This window comes from Camelus ferus, chromosome 5, assembly GCF_009834535.1.
Source record: "Camelus ferus isolate YT-003-E chromosome 5, BCGSAC_Cfer_1.0, whole genome shotgun sequence".
In the NCBI taxonomy this organism is placed as follows: Eukaryota; Metazoa; Chordata; class Mammalia; order Artiodactyla; family Camelidae; genus Camelus; species Camelus ferus.
Genome location: NC_045700.1, coordinates 46,646,090 through 46,664,679, shown reverse-complemented (window position 1 = coordinate 46,664,679; position 18,590 = coordinate 46,646,090). Strand labels below are relative to the sequence as shown.

Genomic DNA, 18,590 nt, shown 5'->3' with positions numbered 1-18,590 from the left:
GTTGTGAAATCAATTTAGTGGATTGCAACTAGCATATTTTCTTCTTTCCTTCTGAAATAGAGTAACAAATATGAGTAATGAGTATAAGTATTGTTTCCTGAAACTCGAGGTTCCCATCTGTGTGTGCGCTGTATAAAACGTGTATTTCTTATTGTGCTTCACCATCAACAAAGTTTCCAGGCTACTGTCCTGGAGAAGGGACATAATGAGTCCTGTACTAATGCTCTCTCATTTATTTCTTCAGGTGAAGATTGCCAGCGCCTCTTGCACCAGACACTCTTCTAAGAGCTGGGACACCAGGAGCTGACATTCGTAGCAGAGAAACGGGAGTAAACAGAAAGGTAACTTCAAATTTGATAACTTGTGATAAGAAAAAAGCAGGGTAAGGGGATAAGAAATGAAAGAGGTACTAACTCAGATAATAGAAACAGGAAAGGAGATTTTATCTGATTAGGAACCCGAATTAAAAGGAAAGGAGGAAGCCATAGGAAGATGAAGGAAGTGCTGGCGTCAGGCAGAGCAAACAGCTGGCTCTAAAGCAGTGAACAGAAGCCCAGGTCTGGACTGGACTGGACTATGGAGAACTAGGGAAAGGGGGCGAGGGGCCAGATTACATGGAGCCGCCCTGGCCATGGGAAGAGCTTTGGATTTTATATCAGGTATGATGGATTTTGATGAAGACACGACCCATTCGGATTCCATGGGCTGTATGAGCTATAAACTAATGGGCAGCAAGAGTGAGAGACACTTAGGAACCTCCTGGAAGAGAAAATGATGGCTTGGACCAGGGTGATTGCGGGACGAGGAGAAGTGGTCAGATTTTAAGATATATTATTTTGACGGTGGAGTTAATGGGACCGGAGGAATGGCTGGTTCATTCATATTAGTATTGTGCATCATGGTAAAATATTGCAAACAACTTAAATGCCTCTCTGAAGGGAACTGGAGACATGAACAGTGGTATATTCATACAGTGGAATTTGAACAATAATTCACAGGAATGGCCTATCTCACTTGCATCACTTGTAGGTAAATCTTAGTGTTGAATGAAATAGTAAATTGCAAACATTTCTGTACACACCTTACGCCAATTTTTAAAAACAAACCATATATCAGTTGTAAAGTATAAGAACGTGGGCAATTAGAATAGGATAGAGGTTAACTCTGAGGAGGGAAAGATGGAGGATGGAGGAAAGAGGGGAGGGTCAAGTCTTTGACTCTATCACTAATTCTTTCTTTAAAAATAGTAGGAAGCAAATATGGCAAAGTTTTCAATGTGGGTGGTAGATATATGAGTGTCTTTTATATATTTTACTTTCTGTGGGGGGCTTTTTGGTATCTGAAACATTTTATGATAAAAAATGAAATAATAAATAATTATAAAATAATAAATAATAAAATGAAACATTTTATGATAAAAATTTTTGAAATACTTATCTTCTCAATCAAGATATCTACTGTAGTGTTAAATATGCAGTCCCTTTTCCAGGGTCCTATAGATGGGAATGCCAGTCAATCTTGCAATTTTAGGTAGCGTGTAAAGGTCTTAAGTCACTATGTTAATCATACACAGATAAATCTGTTCATTTTGAACAAAATACACAAAATGAACAAAAATGGAAGCTCAGTGTGCAGAGTGATGAGGGTGCAGCTGCAGCAACAGGTAGTAGGCACATACCTGAGATTTCATCAGCACATACCGGACATATACAGACAACGTCTGGTACAAGAGCTGTAAACACAGCAGGCACTCAGTAACTACTTATTACCAGCTAGCATGATTGTAGGAGGAGTTTTAAATCTGTAACACATTCTAAAATACCAGTTTCCTGTTAGGAGGGTTGTGTGCTGTTCCGTAACTTTTAGTCACTTTACACAAAGAATTCCATTTGCTATTATTAGGTTTGATAGTTGACCCTGAGGTTCTGAGCACTCAGCACTCGTGTAACCAAGTGAGCTGAAGTTGAAGTTGACCTCCAGATGCTTGGTTTTAGGGCAGAGAATGCAACATCTAATAGGAGGTGTCATTTCTAGATGGATTTCAAAACAAAGCTAACGTCCCTGTACATGTGCTGCTCTGCATTCCACACACCTTTCCTTCTTTCAGGCAACGTAACTTGAACCCAAGTGGCTCTGTCAACTAGAGACCTTCAATAGCCCCCACACGCCCAGGGACAAAGGGCTAGGGGTAGTTTTCACTGTGCTTGTGGATACAGACAGGTTGCAGTCTGTCAAATGACAGATCTCTATTTTAAATAACCCCCTAATTATCGATTTACCTCCCCGGTGCCTGCTTTCAGGATGCACAAAGGCAAGAAACTAGAAAGGTCTAAAGTTACCCTTCTGCTGCCAAAAGCCACTCTGCGGGAGGCACCCCCTCCATAACCACCCTACCTCATTTAGATCCACAAATCCTACCCCTCCAAACCTTATTGGAATGTTTGCTTTTGATCATATGTCAACACCGTTTTAAGTAGGTCGTTTGCTGACATCTGATACCTGATTCGAGAAAGGAGTATGGAAACATGAATGCAAATCTGGCCACTTTCAGCTAGGGGAAATATTTGTTTTTTCATGAATAAGCATTGTCCATTGTGAAATACTTAACTGCTAGTGTTAAAGCACCATTAAACACTGAAAGAGATAAAGTCAAATTTTAATTACTGAATCTGTCAGTTTCAACATTAAGGAAGCTAAATTATAACTATAACCTAACCCTGCCTATGTTTTTACATTCCAAACTCCCCTCTGACTTGCTCTCCTTCCATAAATTTTTTTTTGATTTGCACTTGGCAAGGTTTTGGTTTGTTTTCATTCAAGATTTTTTTGTTTGTTTTTAATTTGATCCTCATCCCACCTCACACACACACACACACACACACGAAACAACTGGACTTACCAAAAAAAAAAAAAAAAAAGGTGTGAAAAATCTCTGTTCACTGCATAGACAACTTATTCTAAACTGTCCTAGCTGTGAATTTTCCAGGTCATTGATTTCCTCTTCAGATCTGTTCAGCTTAAGCAACTCTGTGGAAGGAGAACTGTTGCAGAGAGAGGAAGTTTAACTATTAGCTAAGAGGAGACTTGGGGATTGACTGTAGATTGGTTAAAAATTCAAGATATTGGTCAGGGCCCCAAGCAAGAGTCTAATCTGCCCATTGACCTATAGAATTCAAAACCAGCCTACCAGCAATCCTCAGAAAGTTAAACATAGAATTAACTATATGATCCATCAATTCCACTCCTAGGTATACACCAAAAAGAATTAAAGCAGGAACTCAAAGAGAAATTTGTACACCCATGTTCGTAACAGTGTTATTAGCAATAGCCAAAATGTGTAAACCACACAAATGTCCATCAACAGATGAATGGATTAAAAAAAATTTGGTATATACTTACAATAGAATATTATTCAGCCTTAAAAGGAATGAAATTCTGATATATACTACAACATGGATGAACCTAAAAAGCATTATGCAAAATAAGCCAGACACAAAAGGACAAATACTGTATGATTCCACTTATATAAAGTACCTAGAATAGGAAAATTCTGAGGCAGAAAATACAATAGAGGTTACCAGGGACTGAAGGGAAGGAACGGAATTACTGCTTAATGCATACAGATATTCTGTTTGGGAAGATGAAAAAGTTCTGGAAATGAGTAGTGTTGCACAACATTGTGAATGCAGCTAATGCCAGTGAATTGTACACTTTAAAATGATCACAGTGGCAAATTTTAAGTACATTTTATCACAATTAAAAAAAAAAAAAAAAAACAGCAACAACAAAAAAAACAGCTCACCAGCCACCAGGAAGAAACGAGAAGAAAACATCCAGCATCATCAATCTGGCCCAGGTGGACAGAGATCCAGCCTTGGGAGAACCAGCATCCCGTCCCTTGATGAGCGTCACATAGTGTGAAAAGAAATGATTCTGATAGGCTACTCAGGCTAGGTTGGCCTGGACTGCTTACGGGATTTTGGGCCCAAAGGGATGGTTTGGAGTAGGACACAGTGATGCCACTCAAATGATCTCCAAACAGGCTAATGAAACTTATGCCTCCTGGGCTTGTAACTCAGAATGGACTGCTCCCTTTGGAATTTAATGAAAGAATTATAAAAGTGGGTGGGGTCTGGGTGAGGAGGCTGTCGCAGCAAGACCAGTATCTGCAACTACAAGTGCCACCAAACATCCTCATTAGTGACTGAGGGGAAATGGGCTGGTGTGAGTAGTATTAGCAAGATTCTTTGCTGAGTAGGACCACCAGGCAGTGGAGCAGAAAAGAGGGACTGACGGGGGCAACATAGATGATTTAACGGCAACCAAGGAGATCACTGGGACGCACTGGGCTAAAATTGGAAAGGCCTAAAGAGTTTAGGTTGTATCCCATAAGCAACAGGGTTTTGAGCAAAGGAAAAATATAATAATATTTGCATTAGGAATCACTCTGGCAGCAGGATAACGAATGCACAGGAGGGGAGCAAGGAAGCTGGATGCTGGGAGAACAGAAAGCTATTCCAGCTATCTAGGACACAAAATGATGAGGGCCTAAATTAATACTGTTTTAGTGGAATTAGGGGGAGGGGTGAACATAAAACAAGGTGTAAGATGTATTTAGGAGGTCAGAGACAGCCAAGAATATAACCAGTGGGAGAGGAGCATGAAATGGTAGGATTAAAAAAGAGATTTATCTAGATGCCCCATGTTGTACAATACATCCTTGTAGCTTATTTTGCCAATATTTTATAATAACTATAAATGGAGTATAACCTTTAAAAATTGTGAATTACTGTATTGTATACCTGTAACATATAATCTTGTACATCAACTATACTTCAATTTTTAAAATATGATATTGTAAAATAAATACATTAAAAAAAAGCCAAGGGAGAAAAGAAAAAGAGATTTAGAGTGCGGTCATTAAAAGAAAATTCCATTGATGTCCTCGAAAAAAGCCAATGAACAACATTCATAATGTTAAGTTTGGAGATACATTTTAGAAGCTATATGAAAAACTAAAAACCATGATTATGATTCCAATAAACAAACAGAAGTTAGAGGGGGAGAGTATAGCTCAGCGGTAGAGCATGTGCTTAGCATGCACAAGGTCCTGGGCTCATTCCCCAGTGACTCCATTTTTTTAAAAAATTAATAAACCTAATTGCCATCCCCCCAAAAAAATTAAAATAAGAAATAAAATTAAAATAAAATAAAAGTCTAAATAAAAATACTGTCCCTATCGCAGGCCAGTTATCTTTTTTGCAAAGACACAGAGACAAATAAAGCAAATACCATAGGAAAAATAAGTACTTTTGAGGTTTTGCTCCAATTGTAGTGTAGAAACTCATATAGGACCAACACCCTTGGACAAAATATAAAAATCAGTTGCCTGAAGGCACAAGAGAGTGACCAAAAACAAGCAGGAACTGCAAAGACATTTATAGTTGGAAGAAGGAAATAGCTGTGTGTGAATTTCCCATTTTTATGACTTTTCACCTGAGGTCAGTCCTTAGTTGGCACCAGACAGGGTGGTCAAAAAACTCCATTAGAAACCTGCAGTCTTACTGGTTTGAAGAACCAGAGTTTGAAGTGGATACAACACTGGAAACTGAGGGGAAATCTCAAAAAGAGTCCTACAGGAGTAGTCTCAAATTCTGCATGTCAATTCTACCCAAATCTTTGGCTGATTCCTAAACCATACGTGTGCACTGAGATCCAAGAAGTCCATCCATGGCTAAAAGAACTAAACAGAGTGGGGAGGGTACAGCTCAAGTGGTAAAGCCCTTGCTTAGCATGCAGGAGGTCTTGGGTTCAATCCCCAGTACCTCCTCTAAAAATAAATAAACCTAGTTACCTCCCCCCACCAAAATTAAAAAAAAAAACAAAACTAAACAGAGATTTCAGCTGCTGACAAGTGCTAGGGAATCTGAGTGTGGAGTTTGAAGCAGGCCTAGTTAGCCTCCTGTTAAAACAAATAATCAAGATTCTTTAGAAGAACAAAACAGAATACAGAGTCTCTACAATGATTATTTATAATGTTTGAATAAAACCCCAAATCACTAGATAGAGGAAAAAAAAAGAAACCCATGACTCATAGGCACTCAATGTAAACTGACCTCAAGATACCCAAGATGCTGAAGTGAGCAAAGAAAGATTACAAAGCCACTATTATAACTGAGCTCAAGGACACAAAGGAAACATTTTTTTTCCCTCCAGCCACACTAACCCTGTGGTTAGGGCCCCGATCAAATCCAGAGGGGCCTACGTAGGAACCTCCAGGGGGTAGCAATTTCCTTTAGGAAATCCTAAGCAGAATCAACCCTCGAGTATTCCAAAGAATGCAGGAGCCTCAAATCCTGTCTGACCAGAGGCAGTGTAGCAAGATGGTAAAGATTCCTACCACCAGCTGTGACCTTAGGCAAATACTTCTCCAAGCCTCAGTTTCATCATATGCAAAATGGGAATAATACCCAAATTTGAAGGATCCTTGTGATGATTAAATGAGACCATGTATCTCATTTGAAATGGCTGGCAAAGTAAACTTAAAAGTTAGTTGTCATCACCACTGTCAAACCAGGTTGGGCCTCCAGACAGCATCTGGTTAGGCACTGACACAGCCAAGGAACAAGGTTTCTCCTAAGTGACCCAAATCGACTTATTCCCATGTGCTCCATTCTCCATCCTTCTCACACTCCCAAGCCCCTCTGAGGGTTGGGCGCTCCACCACCCCAGGCCTTCCAAAGTCCATCTCCCCTCCTTCAGGCAGCCCGAACCCTTGGAGCCAGACCGAATCGGCTTAAGCGCACCTGCTGGCCCAAACACCCACTACAGCCACCCCTAGGCCCAATTCGCTGCCACAGAGGCCAGCAGGCCTCTTTTTCCCCACCCTGCTCCCATGCAAGGCCCCGCCCGGCCTCCCTCCGCCCGGCCTCCTGCCCCTTCCCACGGTCCCTGAGGCCCCCGGAAAATATCTTGTAATAAACAAATGAGATATCAGCATAGAAATCAAAAGTATAAAAATAGAACCAAATGGAAATTCAAGAGTTGAAAAATAAACTAATCTGAATAAAATATCTAATAGGCTTAAGAGAAGATTGGAGACAATATCAGAATAAGTAAGCATAAAGATAAATGATTAGAAATTACCCAGTCTAAAGAACAGAGAGGAAAAAAGATTGTGGAGAAAAAAGGAAAAGAATAGAACAGGGACTTAGTGACCTATAGGGACATTATATTTTAAAAAATTCAAATATATAAGTAATTGGACTTCTAGACGGAAAGCACAGAGAGGATGAGACAGAAAAAAACAGTTGAAGGAATAATAGCTGAAAATTTTCCAAATTTATAGATTCAAGAAGCTCGGCGAACCCCAAGCAGGATAAATACAAAGAAAACCACATCTGTGATATCCTTAGTAAATTCTCTGAAAATCAAAGATGAAGATAAAAACCTTGAAAGCATTTTTTTTAATGTATTATATGCAGGAGAATACAAATGACCACTGACTTCTCATCAAAAGTATTGGTTTAAGTATTCCAAAGCCTATATTGTAGCATAATCCAATTGTGGCATACTACCAGCCAGAAAAGACAGCATAAGGATCATGTCCATGGCACAAAGCCCTCCGCAGAATTACCAGGAATTTTTTTTTTTCAGTCCATCTTTCAAAATAAATCAAAGAACCAGTTGTTCCATAGTGAACTGACTAAAACCTAGTTACTTAAGAAAATAAAATTGTGCCTTCATTATATAGATAAGTATTAGCACCAGGTAGTCATACAAATTCTTAAAAAGCCAGGGTAGAAAGGATGGATAGCAGAGAGTTTAGAAAAAGAACAGCTGATTAAATTGGATTATCATCCTGACAGACCCTTTTTCTAATCTCTAGTCAATGCTGTCTCCCTGGGGGTTTATTTTTCCTTATATTCTTTGGATAACAAAAGTGTTACTTTTCAGGTGATATTGACCTGATCTAGGACTAGAGTCAGATGACTTAAAAGAAAATTTTATAGCTCTCCTCAGGATCAAGATCAATGTAGGAAAGAAAAAAAAAAAAAGGAAAGTAACAAAAGACATTTCTGAAATTGAAGTTTCATCAGACATTCAAACAAATGAACTTATAGACGTATTTTAAAGCTACATTCACAATGGTTGGAAATAGAAAGCAAAAAAATCAAATAAGAAACATAAATCAGAAGTGGAATTGAACATGCTATACTGATTCTTACAAAATTTAACAACCTGTAAGGATAAAAACATCTTAGGGAACCAAAGATAGAACCTCTGAGAATGACTGTATTCTCAACCTTTTACATTAAAGTTATAAAACTTGATTCTAACACAATGGCACTGGACTGAAGGTCTTAAGCCTTTGAATTCTCTCATCTCTATTGCGTGTCCTGACTTCTCTTCCTAACCCTAAACTCCCATTCACCACTGTCTCATGGTCAACGGAAGTATGTTACTGAATGGCGTTTTCCTGACTTCAGTGTTTCCAACACTGTTGTCTCATGTTTTGCCGTAACTCTGTGACCCTTCTACTATTAGTTCTTATGAGTTTCCTTTACCTCGACTCACTTGTTTTACTTGTATAAAACTTAAAATTATAGCTATAATGTGAAAAGCAGTATAATTGGCCATCGAGAAAATGATAGATGGATGAAATATGAAACATGATTATTCAATTCTAATTAGAAGTTATTGTGTTCCAAAGTCTGAGATGTGATCTCTTGGACAAAACAATGAGTGTGATGTTAAATAACAATATCAGACTGAGGCTTTCTCATCGATATAAGAAAGACTTTTAGATATACAATTTGATGAATTTTGATAGATACACCAATGAAACCACTATCACAATCAAGATAGCTAACATTTCCTTCACTCCCCAAGAGGTGCAGTTTTTAAAGGATTAAAAGAGAACTGAGTGTAATGGTGCTGATAACGGCAGAGTTGCCGGTAGTAGAACAACTCTGCCACAGGTAACAATTACAAATTGTAATTCGTGGACAAAAGGCAATCAAAAAACTATGACACTGGTGAGGGGTGAAAGCAGGCGGAAACTGGAGGAGCCTTCAAACCTTAGAAGAAGGGAACTACACTGATGGATAAGATCCACTCATATAAATATTCCATGTCTGTGCAGCACAGGGCAACTGGAACTCAAGCAGAAATCTGCAGTCTTACTGTTTGAGGTGTCAGGGCCAAAAAGCTAATAGAGGGACTAAAATTAAATAGTAAGCAATATTTGATTTACCAGAGGATGGAAAGGAGAAATAGAGGAACAAAAAACAGTTGAGACAGATAGAAAACAAACAGAAAAAAATAATAGAGTTGAATTAAGCATACCAATAATTATATCAGATGTAAATGAACCTAAAAAACCAATTAAAGGACTAGAATTGTCTGAAAAAAGGAAGACCCAACTGTGTGATCAACAAGACACCCGCTTTAGAAATAGCTATACTAGTATGAGGCAAATTAGACTTCAAATCAAAATGTATCACCGGAGATAAAGAATATTTTATAATAATAAAGGGATTGTTTCACTAGGGAGACCTATCAATTCTTAAAATATATAAACCGAACAGCAGAACTTCAAAACACGTGAAGAAAAATCTGACAAAGCTAACAGGAGAAAGAGAGAAACTCGCAATCATAGTTGGAGATTTTAACATCCCATCTCAAAAACTGATAGAATTAGACCAACACACAGAAAAATTAGGATATGAAGAATTTGAAAACCGGGGGGGAGGGTATAGCTCAGTGGTAGAGCACGTGGTTAGCATGTAGGAGGTCCTGGGTTCAATCCCCAGTACCTCCTCTAAAATAAACAAACAAACAAACTTAATTACATCCCCCCCAAAAAAGGAATTTGAAAACCACCATTAAACAACCTTACCTAATGACTTAATTAACATTTATAAAACATTTCATCCAGCAATGGTAGAGTAGCAGAGTACATGTTCAAGTGCAAAGGGGACATTCATCAAGATACATATTATTTAAGGTAATGAAATAAGTCTCAATAAACTTCAAAAGAAATTTCAATTGTACCTAGTGTATTCCCTGACCAAAAGATAATTAAATTAGAAGTTAATAACATTACGATATCTAGGAAAGTCTCAAATATTTGGAAACTCAACAGCACACATCTAAATAATCTGTGAGTCAAAGAAAGAATCATAAGGGAAAAAATATTTTGAACTGGATGATGATGAAAGTACAATACCGGTATCCCGTTTTTCGAAAGTTTGCTTTACAGCCACTTTGCTTTTACCTGTTTTCAACACTGAAAAGAAAGCTAAAGAGCATTTTCACTTTCACAAAAAAAAAAAGGTGAAAAACGAAAATAGCCGATGGTGCTTATTTTCCATCCAGCAACAGACAGAGGTGGCGAGCATCCAGGAGCAGCAGAAGCGGCCCCACCAACCTCTTTCCCCGGAACGAAACTCAGCATCTCAGCATCAAGCTGCCGTAGATTTGAGCTAAATCTATGTGTGCTTTACCTCAATTTATTTTGTGCACCAGTTAGCAAGATGTGTCCTAAGGTAACTGCTGCTTCACTTTGCACCATTATGGCTTAGGAGAGTTTTCACAGGAACACTCTACTCTCAGGTAGTGGAGGGGAAACCTGTATTAGAACATGCAAAATGAGACTATGGCAACAGAAATCAGAACAGTGATTGTGGATGTGGGGATTACCTGAAAGATGGCACCGAAGCGGACATGTTCTCAAGCTAGCAAAGATGTGACTTTATCCAACTGTTTTTGAGGAACAGGTCATCTGAACTCATGGGCAGTGGTGCCCATCATATCCTATGACTCCCAATATTGTATCTCCGGCCAAGACTTCTCCAGAACTCCAGACTCTCATATTAAACCAGATATTTGGCGTCATTTTGAATATGTCAACAGTGGATCTCTTGATTCCCTTCTCAAAATCCATTCATCTCCAAATCTTTCCACCTCAGTAAGTAGCATCATCATCATCTACCCAGCTGCTCAAGCTAAAAACGCAGGTGTTATTCTGGATTTCTCTGTATCCCTATTTCTCACATCTCATCTGTCACCAAAGACTACTGCTTCTACATCACAAATGTATCACAAACCCAGCCGCTTCCCTCCCTCTCTACTGCCATCGTTCTAGTCTAAACCACTATCATCTCTCTGGACAATCCAGTGACTTCCTGAATTATATGTATCTACATGGGAGACAGAACACTGTTTTAGAAAAGTAACTTGGATTGTTCTCCTGATTAAAAATCCTTCATTAGGTCCCCATTGCCCTAGTCCTGCCAATCTCCTGCCCATCTCCTCTATACCAGTGGCCCCTTGCTCAGTGTGACCCAGCTATGGAAGCCTCAGGCTCTCCCACCTGGAGGTCTTTGCACAGGCTGTTCTGTCTGCCTGAAAGGGCCTTTGTGCTTTTCGACCTGAAGTCTGAGTTAAAATGTCACCACCCCTAGGCCCTGTGTTACATTCAGAGAGGCCTCCCCTAAACCTTACTATATTCTATCTCAGGACCCCACTGTCTTCACAGCCCTCCTCGGAATCTGAAGTTTTCATGGTTATTTCTTTATAATCTGTCTCACTTACTACCCCCAACACACACACACACACTCTCACACAAAACCTACCTAGAATATTAATTCTAGGAGAGCGAAGATCCTGTCTGTCTTATTCATGGCTCCCATCTTAGTCCCCTAGCTGGTATAGGGGTTCAGAACATGTCACCCCAAAATATGCCACTTTGGCATTTGATTATTTTGAATTGGAGGGAGGGCATTGCTTGGTGCTGGAGTTCATGCTTAGCATGCATGAGGTCCTGAGTTAAATCCCCAGTTCCTCCATTAAAAACAAACAAACCTAATTACCCGCACCCCAACACAAAATAAAATAAGTTTAAAAAATGAATTAAAGTTACATGAGAAACAGCCAGTGCAAGGGAGACACTCTGACCCTCCTTTGTGCCCCTAAAATCAGGAGATAAATCCTCCATGTGAAAGGTACTGTCCCAGTACCTGGAGGCTAGAAGGCATCCTCACCACCAGATATAGGGAATTTAGGGCCAAGAGGGATGAGTAAACAAACCTTACTTCCTCACCATTTACTACTTTTAGCCCAAACCCTTTTGTCTTTTAATTCTTCACAAATTTATTGTTTCTTTGTCTAAAAGTTGGGGGCGGGGGGCAGGGTATAGCTCAAGTGGTAGATTTTATGCTTAGCATGCACCTCACGAGGTCCTGGGTTCAATGACCAGTACCTCTGTTGGAGCTGGCAGATAGCTAGATGTGAGCAGAGAGATGGGGACACAGACCAAATGGCAGGAATTGGGCAGAATGATGGGGCACAGGCCAAATGCAAGAAACCATACATCATCTAAGCACCAAGGGTCCCTGGACAGAGAAAGAAAAGCAGGGATCTTTGGGCTGATAAGGGGCCACACCTTTTGGCCTGGAGACCAACAAAGAAAGGTGAAAAAAGGACAGGAATTTCCAGTGTCTGAATGTTAACCTTTTACTCATTATGCCCTCATTTCAATAAAATTAGCCTTGCAGATCAGAAGTACCCATCACGCACTTACACCATGACACTTCCGATCCAGACTAAATAAGGACAAAAATCCCTCCTCCCTTTGGGAAAGTGGAGTTGGGATGGAAATCAGGAAATGCAACCCCAAGCCCTTCCCTCCTCAATGAATATTCCGCCCATTCATTTTCACACCCTATGTAACTAACTTGCCAAAGAAACACAGGGCAGCCTCTCACGTGAGTCAGCCTGCTCTCTGCCTGAGAGTGTGCTATCCATTCTTTAATAAACCCTCACTTTACTTTTTTTAACTTCTACATTGTCTCTGAATTCTTTCTAGGACACGACAATAACCTGGAACACCAGTTGCATCCAGCGGCAACACCTCCATTAAAAAACAAATAAACCTAATTATCTCCCCCCACCAATAAAAAGGAATTTTAAAAAAGGTTACCAAAAAAATAAAAAGCTTCCTGCTTCCTCTCTTCTTTCCACCTCTTATCCTTGTGGAGCTTTCATATATAGGAACGGAATTAAACTTTTCTCTTGTTAATCTGTTTATCACAGGGGTGTCTCATCCAAGAACCTAGAAGGGTAGAGGGGAATTAATTTTTCCTCCCCTCCACTGACGTATAGTAATGTTGAATGAATTACGGTAATACCTGGGGATGGCAGGACAGCCAACTGAGAGTTGTAGTAGTTATGACAATCCCTGTTCCGACAGTCTCCTTTTTGTTAAAACCTAGCAAGTCTTACTCTTTTTCAGTGAGAAAGAGGCTACGTTTGTCACTTTCATTTCTGACAACTGTGAAAAGGAAGAATCGCCCCACACAGCCTGGGAAGAAAAATAAGTCTCTGGCCTAGGCATTTTTGGGCTCCTGTAGAGAGGGAGAGGAAGAGAGAAAATAAATGATGGACCCGCCTCTTGTCCCACCGTCACCCACCCAGCCTCGCAGCTTCTTCCCAGTCAGCAAGCGGTTCTAACACACACACAACCGCATAGTCCCCCTATTTGCAAGTCCTCGATGGCTCCCCATCTGCTACTGAATAAAAATTACAGAATTTCAGCCCAGCTCAGTTACTTATTGATCTTTATTTCTTTGTCCTCCCCAAAGACAGCCTGTTTTTCACTCCTTCTTAAAACTCCCCCATTCACCCTCTGCAGTCACTTGGTGTTCTTTTTCTCTTTCCCAAGACAGGCTACAGAATGGGTCTCATTTCCTGGGGAACCTGTGTAGCCACCTTGACAGGCGTCTTTCTCACTGCCTCTGCCCAGCCTACAGATGTCAGGGTTCCTGGGGATTGTTCTAGGGGCCTCCCGGATCCACACACTCTGTGACCACATCCAACATCGCTGCCTCTTTCCTCTCCTTTCCGGTTCCCCTTCTACTGACCTTTTTGGGGCCAAGTCTTTAGAGCTAGGGTGTGTCTCTCTTTAAAAGAAAGGTGAATAGTTTCAGAGGCAGAGTGCGGGTAAACAGTGTATTCGTTTCTACCCTTCCTTCCCTACAAGCCGGGCCGCCCTAGAACTGGCAAAGGCTCGGTCTTTGCAGTGCTGCCCAGACTAGAGGCCAGCAACGGATAGATATCTCATCTCCCTCTGACCCCCCACTATTCTTTCACTTGGCCCCAGGCTAACTTCTTTACTCAGAAAGTGGGCCAGGAACAGCAAACAATGAGAAACAATAGGTCCTCCTAGGTCTTAAGTGGCTTATTTGCATTTTGAAATAACTTCCTTCCAAGGAAGTACCTGTCTCAAAGAGCTTTTGCCTCACAAAGAAATGTCCTCAGAGAGGGCATTTTCTATCACACTTTCTAGATTTAGGTGTTCCTTTTCTGAGCCACCATCAAGACTTGCTTATCTCCCACTCTGTCCCCACCCCGATCACCAAGATCCTTGAGAATATGCATGGGGGTGGGGCCTGGGAATTAGGTTTTTCTTTATTTTAATGGAGTTGCTGGGGATTGAACCTAGGACCTTGTGCCTGCTAGGCTCGCACTCCACCCTTGAGCTATACCCTCCCCCCAGAATATGGGTTTAGTATTCCCATTAGCAAAAGAGCAAACTCTAATGGATTGGTAGTGGTTGCCTGGAGCACTGAGACTGATCATGTTCTGGGGAAAGAACAGCAACTCTATTTTGATATTTTGATCAAACCATCTCCAGTTTGATAGGAATTGTTGGGGCCCAGGGCAGGCTGCCCCCAAATGTGCCTCACTGGCATATTATTTTCAATTAAAGTTACTTAAAGTGGCCAACACAAGAGGGACACTCTGACCCTCCTTTCTGTCTTCCTGAGAGCAGGAAATAAATCTCTCATGTGCAAGGTATATACTCCCTGCATCTGGAGGTAGGATGCACTTATTGCTAAAGATGGGGAGTTCAGATCGAGGAACCTATTTAAACAAACCTTGTTCCTTCCTTCATTATTACCCTGAGCCCAAAATTCTGTTTAGATTCTTCACTAATTGGGCACCCAAGTTTCTTTGTCCTGTCAATGCCTCAGAAATTTGTTTCTTTCTCTTACTTCTTACTAAAAAGTAAAAAAGCTGCCTGGCTTAGCCACTTCTTGGGTCACATTTCAATGAGACTTCCATGTGCATGAATCAAAATTTGTTCCTTTTTCCCCTGTTAATCTGTCTTGTGTCAATTCGATTATTAGTCCAGCCACAAGAGCTCAAGAGGGGTGGAAAGGGAAATTTCCCCCTCCCCAACAGGATGAATGAATGAATGGTCACAAGACTGCCATCAACATTCTCTTTGTTGCCTTCATCTAGAGATGTCGAGGTTTCCTGAGGATCAAAACAACCCTATAGAGCTCCGGCTTTTGTATAGGAACCCTTGTTTCTCTCCAGCTTCCATGGGAATGACTAGAGTGAAGCTTTCAGCACTTCTAACTCCTGTCAGACCCGGCCCCTCATCATGACCCACCTTGGGAACTCCAGAGTCTCCAGATGGCACCTACCGGCTTCCTACACCTCACATACCACAAATGAGAAGACAGTGCATGAATTCTCCTAGCTCTCTGCAGCTGACTTCCATTCATTAGTCTCCAACCTTGACAGGAAAGACTTTGAGGCTCCCTCCACTTCTGCCTTCAATTACACTGTCCCCTCGCACCCATCCTGCTCCCTTACCAACACCAGGTGTCCCCAGATGTGTCATTATCCTCAGGAATTTTAATGCCCATGCAAATGACTCATCTCGCAGTTTACCTTCAGATTCCTTCCATCTGATTCTCTTGATCTCCAAATCCTTCTCACACCTCAGAATGTTTGCAGAACGGTCAGCTCTAATAGAATGACAAAACCAATCTCCTGTCCCATCTCCAGCTTTCTCACTCACTTACTTCCACCAAGCCTGCTTTATATTTTATCAAACCTGCTGTCCTTCCCCCCAGCCCACCCCCACCTTTTTTTTTTTTTTTTTTGGTTTGTTTTGGCAGGGAGGAGATAATTAGGTTTGTTTATCTATTTTTTTAACGGACCCAGGACCTCAAGCGTGCTAGGCACACACTCTACCTTTGAGCAATACCCACCCCCCAAACCTGCTGTCTTTTTGACACTTTTTTTTGCATGTTGGTCAGCCCGGTCAGAGCTTTCATCTCCAGCCTCAGTCACTTCTAGTAAAGTCACCACTAGCCTGAGCTCCTCACCCTGCCCTCCCCTGGGCGGCTGCCCTTCTCACCCTTTAGGCATCCTCAGGCAGCTGAGCACTGTTGCACAAGATCATAGGATGATGAAGGCTAGTCGTCATTTTAAATGTCTGTCTAATTTAAGCTGGATTTTTTCAATGCCCTTAGTTAATGCTTTATAGGATTCCAGGTCAGTTCCTTCATTAACCCATTGAGGCTTACCCAAACCATTCACTCCTTTTATCACACCTTTTACTCTACTCTTAACCTTCTTTTCTGGCTGAGGATTCTACCTCCTACTTAAGATGGGAAATAAAGATGCAATTTCTGGCCTAGGTTCCACCTAACAAACAACTTTGCACGTTCATCTATTCTTAACTTACCTCCTTATCTTCTCTTGTTCGAGACGATTTTTCTGTCTGTCGTTTCCATCAGTGTTCTGCCCTCAGTATTCTTCGAGTGTGGTTCCCAACCAATAGCTTTAGCCAAGGCTTTGGAACTTGTCAAAAACTTGCTAAAAATGCAATTATCATTTTCTCCCACCCCAGACTGACTGAATCTTTCACTCTAGGGATGGGCCCAGCAGGCTGCTTTAACCTGCCCTCCAGGCTACTCTAGAGTTTGAGAATCACTCCTTTGAGGATTTGCTCTTTCATATTTCTGCATTCTCTCTTTTTTTCATGTAGTATTTCCACTTCCATGAATTTATTCTGTTAAAAAAAGAGAGACAGTAGACCCCAAATGGAGTCACTCATGCTAAGCCCCACATCAGCAAACCAAGACTCAATACCTAACCTAACTGCAGTGCCAGCCTCTCCCAGAAATGTAATCTTTCACCAGTCAGTCTGCAATTACCTGGTCAGCCCTAGTGAGGTAATCCACAATAGGTCATTCCCCCACGGAAGGGTGACCTGCCATAAAACAATGCGCTCTTCCTTGTCCCTCCCCCTTTCTACTATTTTGTACAGTCTTCCATTTTGCACCGCTCCTCGAAGTTCCTCTCTACTATCTATTGGGATGCTGCATAATTCATGAATAGGTGAATAAAACCAATTAGATATTTAGATTTACTCAGCTGAATTTTTTTTAATTGAAGTATACTTGATTTACAATATTGTGTTAGTTTCTGGTGTACAGAACAGTGATTCAGTTATATACATATATTTTTTTTTTCACATTCTTTTCCATTATAGGTTATTACAAGATATTGAATATAGTTTCCTGTGCTACACTGTAAATCCTTATTGTTTATCTGTTTTACATATGGCAGTGTGCATCTGTTAATCCCATACTCTCAATTTATCCCTCACCCCCTTTGGTAATCACAAGTTTGTTTTCTATGTCTGTGAATCTGTTTCTGTTTTGTGAATAAATTCATTTGTACTATTTTTAAAATTTCATACATAAGTGATACTATGTGATATTTGTCTTTCTCTGTCTGACTTACTTCACTTAGTAAAATAATCTCTAGGTCCATCTGTGTTGCTGCAAATGGCATTATTTCATTCTTTTTATGGCTGAGTAATACTCCACTGTATATATATACCACATCTTTATCTATTCATCTGTTGATGGACACTTAGATTCCATGTCTTGGCTATTGTAAATAGTGCTGCTATGAACACTGCATGTATATTTTCAAATTAGAGCTTTCATCTTTTCCAGATATTTGCCCAGGATTTGGACTGCTAGATCTTAGGGTAACTCTATTTTAGTCTTTTAAGAGATCTCCATACTGTTTTCCATAGTGGCTGCACCAATTTACATTCCCACAGTTAGCAGATGGAGGAACCCCTAAATTAGGAAGCCCACCAAAGTGTGGGTTCTTGCCACCAACTGCGAAAGAATTCGTGTAGCAGAGGCAGAGGGATGAAGTAAACAGCCCCTTTATTGCTCAGCAGGGGAAATGGAAGAAAGTACTCAAGCAGGGAGAAGGGAAGAAAAAGCACTTGAGCCAGGGAAAGGCACTTGAGTAGAGAGCTGTTAGCCAAGATAGGCGGTAGGGACGGCTCTGGCCCTGGTTGGGCCACGTGCAGTTTTTTTTTTTAATTGAAGTACAGTCATTTACAATGTGTATGTCTCTGGTGTGCAGCACAATGTCCCAGTCATGTATATACATACATATATTCGTTTTCATATTTTTTTCCATTAAAGGTTATTACAAGATATTGAACATAGTTCCCTGTGCTATACAAAGGACACTTTTTAAATCTATTTTTGTATATAGGGGCCATGTGGACTTTTATGAGAGCCTTCCACCATCATGTCCTCCTCCCAGGTGTGATGGAGCCAATCAGTCCTTGTTCGAGTTTTTCAGTCCTTACATGGACTTTTTCAGTTGTTGTCATGGCAATCATCAACTGTCATGGTGCTGGTGGGTGTGTCATTTAGCATGTTAATACATTACAATGATCTTATAATAAG

The 18,590-nt window shown here is 40.6% G+C and overlaps 1 long non-coding RNA gene across 1 annotated transcript in view; it reads left to right on the top strand.

The window, feature by feature from the left end:
• The window catches only part of LOC116663667, a 40,259-nt gene that overhangs the window by 727 nt on the left and 20,942 nt on the right, over positions 1–18,590 (top strand). The window contains exon 2 of the long non-coding RNA XR_004319941.1: positions 245–341. This is a non-coding gene — a long non-coding RNA (uncharacterized LOC116663667). The remainder of the gene's footprint in view (positions 1–244; positions 342–18,590) is intronic.